We start from the raw sequence: 5,528 nt of genomic DNA, 5'->3' as shown, positions 1-5,528 counted from the left end.
GCCTCCATAGCTCAGTGGTTAGAGCACTGGTCTTGTAAACCAGGGGTCGTGAGTTCGAATCTCACTGGAGGCTGTTATTTTGCACCATTCTCTTATTTTTTCTTGGAGGGTTGGATTTAAGGAATCGGATACCAACCCAACGTTTGCACAGTATTTTTGTGGGACCTGAGAGAATATCCGACATATCGAATTGAATTCTATTACGAGGAATGCCCTTCTGATATCTAATGATTTTGATTATTTTTTGAAAAAGCGATATAATGACCAGTTTTTTAATATATTTTTGATATTATTTAACAGTGCTCCAAGTATTTTTTAAATCTAATGATATGTACATAAAGTGTATGTAGCAGGGATGAAAAGCCGACGATCAATTGGAAATTTTGACCTTTTATATTGAAGATATACATTTATTCCCAAAAAGATCTAATAATCTTTTTGGTGTTTTAGGGGGAAAATCCATATTTTCAATACGAAATATTTTCTATTGATCGTAAATACCATGGAATTGCAGAGTGCTAGTACTTGATAATAAATCTCCCATAGAGCTCCACGGTTATACGGTCAATGGGTTTTACCTCATTTTATTGGCTTCAAATGGATAGAAAACCTTCCCAACAATAACTACTAATTATTATCATTTTGTGTAATAATAACACAAATTAGTGTGTGAAAGAATAGTTACCATTTGATTGACAGAAATCTTTTTTTTTTTTTGTGAAGCGCGCCATAGACTACTTTAGTTTTGGAGAAGACAATGTGATATCTACACACAGGAATTTAGTTCGTTTTAGTTTACGCTTTTTCATATTATACTACTTTAAAAAGCCATCACTGCAGATGTGGAAGTTATAGTTTTAACTGACCAGTTGTAAACATCTCAAAAAAAGTAACTAACCCCCCCCCTTAAATAATGGCCATTATTCAAAAATGGGCTATTTATTTCTGCGCATTTTGACACCTCAATTGATACGATAACCCAGAAAACAATTAAACACCGGTCAATTTAATGTAGTGAGGTCCAGATTTGAAAGTTGCACTTACATACACATTTTTACAATACAAAAACACTCAGATATCATTACACAGATTTCTTTCCATTACACTGTCAAATGCAAAATCAATAGAATTTACTGCAACTTTCAAATCTTGGGCTACATTGATAAAAATGTACGCTGTGACGTCAATATTTAGTCAATTGCTACAAATGAGGTGTCAAAATGTGCAGAAATAAATTCTGCTTCCAACGCATTTTACGCGTTTTCGAATAATGGTCATTATTTAAGGGGGGGGGGGGTAGTTACGTTTTTGAGATGTTTAGTTCTATTATGCAGGGCGTATTGAGTTGCCTAGGGTGAAATCATACCTAATTGCAAGACACCCCACGTTACTCTTTGACCATTTTCCTGGGGAAACGACTATTCTCATAGTGCGGCTATAAGGCAGAAGTTTTGTCAATCGTTTTTGGCGCCAAGTTGGCGAATTTTAATGATAACTTTGATCACTTCTACATTTTATAGTACAAAATAATACAAAATCTACATCATTGTATACATTGAAGTTTATGGATCGTAATTATATTAACCCTCAAACCACCATATACTATCAGATCGGTATACATGATTATAGAGTGGATTTTATAAAATCGATCTAGACACATGTGCGCTGCCATTTTTTCAGTTAGAGCATGTTTTAGATAGGGTACTTGGTATACCGTGGTGTGAGCTTACAGTAACATGGTAAACATCCCAGCAAACACAGAAGCGTTTTAAAAACGTTTTAAATAAGTTATATTTTGGCTTTTGGTTTAGGTAAAAACGTTTTAATAACATTAAAATGTAGGGTTATATAAAGGTCATGATAACGTTTTAAAACGTTTTGTATGAAAACACACTACAACAATATTTTTAAATGTTTTCAAAAATGTTATAGTGAACTATTTTTGCAAACATTTTACCCAAATATTGTGTCAATACTTAAATAACATTATGTTAAAATGTTTGAACCCAGCAAACACAGAAATGTCCTTAAAATGGTTTTTTTTCAAAACATTTTAATAACATTTAAATGTCGGGTTATATAAAGGTCATGAACACGTTTTTAAAACGTTATTGAAACTATTTTGGGCAAACATTTTTCCCAAAATATTTTTTCAACCCCAAAATAACATTCTGTTTAGAATGTTTTGTATCAAGTTTTCAAGAATCTTTTTGGAATGTTATTAAAACGTTTTTATACCCTTTATATAACCCGACATTTAAACGTTTTCTGACAACCTTTTATAACCTTTTGCGAATGATGTCGAAAACGTTTTGTGTTTGCTGGGATGGTAAATGTTGCAATTATATTCTACTTTCACAGAATGCTTTGCTAACTTTAAACCCCGGCTTTAAACCTGAAAAGTCTGTGCATGACTTGGACGTAAACGTGATGTTTAATAATAATTATTAGTTTGTGTATCGTAGGTGAAATTTAAATATTCCCATGTTCTGGTCTTTTCAGGAAGCTCTTAATCATTCATGGGAAAATACTGCTCTTGTGTGTGATGCTACAATCCTGTAAAAATGTGCCACATTTCTGTCTTTTGGTATATATCTGCCCCAGCGCCCCCAATTCAATGTTGTCTATATAGTTTCGTGAGACCCACCAACATCAGTACCAGATGGGGTGGAGAATGGAGAAGGTTGAGATATAGGGGGTGGCAGAGTCTCTGTACTGCACATAATATTTCATGCATGTTCAATTCAACGCTTCTTCAAGTGCGGTAGATGTCTCATTTAAGACAGACCATCACGATATGCTAATTAGGGTCAGGGGTTACGGGGGTTAGGGTTATGGTAGATTTAGGATTAGGGTTAGTTACTCCTAACCCTAGCATATCGTGATAGTCTGTCTTAAATGAGGCATTTTACCCCAATTTTGATAGGGAACACATTTCAATTTTTTGTACAAGTGTGCCAACTATTTTTTCCAGGATTGTAGGATAGAAATACATGCAGCAGGTATCTGCCACTGGGCGGTCTTGTAATGGCTGCCCACATGTGCTATACTGGTTCTTATAAAATTGTGCCGTCTTGTTAATCAAAGAACACTGAATAAGATATCCCAGCAAACACAAAACCTTTTCAAAACATTTTAAACGGATTCTATTTTTGGTTTTGGATTTGGTAAATACGTTTTAATAACATTAAATGTCGGGGTTTATAAAGGTCATGAAAACGTTTTAAAACGTTTTGTGTGAAAGCACACTTCAACAAAATGTTGTCAAAATTTTATTGTAAAATATATTTTGTAAACATTTGCTACAAAATATTTTGACAACATTTGAATAACATTCTCTTAAAATAATTAGCAGTAAGTTTCCAAAAATGTTTTGGAATGTTATGAAAACGTTTCATACCATTTATACACCCTTTATATTTAAACGTTTTCTAGCAACTTTTTATAACCTTTTGCGGATAATGTCGAAAACGTTACCAAATTTGGTTTGGTTAATTTACACAATTGATTTACGGAATGTGTAAACTGTCATATCGTAACAATTATGTTAGCAAACAACTTCGGTAGCACTTATTCACTAACTATTTGCCATTTTATTAGCAAAAGAAAAAGTTCTACAACGACGATGATCATCATTAACATAACAACGACAACAACAATGACAACAACAACATTAACAACAATACCAAAAACAGCAACAACCACACATAATTAATATATAATTAATTAAAAAATGAATAATAATAATAATAATAATAATAATAATAATAATAACAATAATAATAATAATAATAATAATAATAATAATAATAATAAAAGTACTAATAATAAATAATACTACAAAAGCGAACACTAACACATAACATATATCATACCTTTTCACATTTTACACATGTTTGACTTTAATTACACAAAACATTACTCATACTTGCGTATGATGTGTATATAACAATCTTAGCAATACACACCAAGAAATACAGTACGGTACCTTTTTCAATGGATTCTTTTCAAAAACATTTGCACATTACACCAAGGATTATTGTTTTTTCGATTCAATTCGTACGAGGTGAAATGGTTCATCGGTGGTTCATCCGAAACTTTTCCTTCGCGTTACGCAGCCTGGTGTTGAGTGGATGTTAATTTGCATAACGTAAATAGATGATGGCTCTGAAAAGTGTCGTTTACAATTGACTAGTCATTACAGATTTAGTAGGGTTTTAAAATCCTCCCTCCTCGGGGATATTAGAATGCGTTTATTAACTGTTTGCTTTCTAAGTCGTGAACGCTTTGTGAATCAGCGGAACTTAATTTTATCTTGTCTAAAAGGTCATCATAAAATCTCGAAATGGACACTTCTATCATCAGTAATGGCGTGCAATAAGCCAAATCGGCATTGAAAGTTTGCAATGCATTGTGGTACAGTTTTTGCAGTTTTAGGACACTTTGCCCTTTGGCCTATTGGGAAAATTCAGAAAAATTGGTTTTTGTGCGTACCAAATATAATCTAAAATGTCACAAGAATGAAAACAAACCCCCAAAACATTATTATTATAAAAATTAATTATTTAAATATTTTTAATGATAACATAATGACAAGAATAAATAAATCAATAATAATTACAGCAATTTCACCGATATGTCAGAGGTCAAGGTGTCCCAAAATTGTTCTCAAAAACCGAAAGTTACAATGGCGATTGGGCTTATTCGTAATAAGAATACTTGAGTCAAACAATATTTCAGGTATTGACCTGTCGTTGGAAATAAAACCATTTGGACTCATGGTGCATTTATTATGGCTGTGCAATTTGTGCACTGATGGAACGTGCCGTCCCACAATTGAAACTAGGTGTTGAACGGCTTGTACGAACTATACAGGATCACGATATTATACAAATATATACCCGATTGAGAGGAACTTTTCGAAAGTATACATGTACCTGCATGACCACCATATCATGATTATACACGAATATTTACATCACATCCGCCGAATTAATCGGTATTTATCTACAATTCGGTCGATTCACAATAAGATGCGCCTCCAGAGGTTGCTGGGGAGAAGCCAAAATACGCATTGCATTATGTGGAAAAGTCGACATCCAAAGCCCGCGTAATATGAATACAACAGGAACATTATGCATTAAGGGAAGGGGTATGAACGTTTGGACAGTATTTATTGTGGGACATTAGAGCACATCAGACATATCGAATTGCATTCTGAATACAAAGAATGGCCTTCTGATATCAAATAATTTTGATTTTTGAAATTCGCAATGTAATACACATTTTATGGCAAATCATTAAAATTGATATTTTTGATATTTAACAGTACTCGAAGTATACTTTATAAATGTGATGATTTCTACCTAAAGTGTATGTAGGTGGGATGAAAAGCCGACGATCAAGTGAAAATTTTGATTTTGACTGTTATATCTCCAAAATTTTAATAATTTGTCATAAAATTTGTATTATATCGTGAATTTCATAAAATGAAAATTATTTGATATTAGAAAGACATTCTTCGTATT

General features: G+C 32.8%; 1 non-coding gene across 1 annotated transcript; it reads left to right on the top strand.

Annotated features, from left to right (window-relative positions):
• Trnat-ugu (transfer RNA threonine (anticodon UGU)) lies at window positions 1–73 on the top strand. Its single transcript has one exon. It is a non-coding gene; the product is annotated as a tRNA-Thr (tRNA).
• The last annotated feature ends 5,455 nt before the right edge of the window (window positions 74–5,528 follow it).

This window comes from Amphiura filiformis, chromosome 11, assembly GCF_039555335.1.
Source record: "Amphiura filiformis chromosome 11, Afil_fr2py, whole genome shotgun sequence".
NCBI classification, from domain to species: Eukaryota; Metazoa; Echinodermata; class Ophiuroidea; order Amphilepidida; family Amphiuridae; genus Amphiura; species Amphiura filiformis.
The sequence above is the reverse complement of the archived record's forward strand: the minus strand, read 5'-3'. Positions and strand labels throughout refer to the sequence as shown.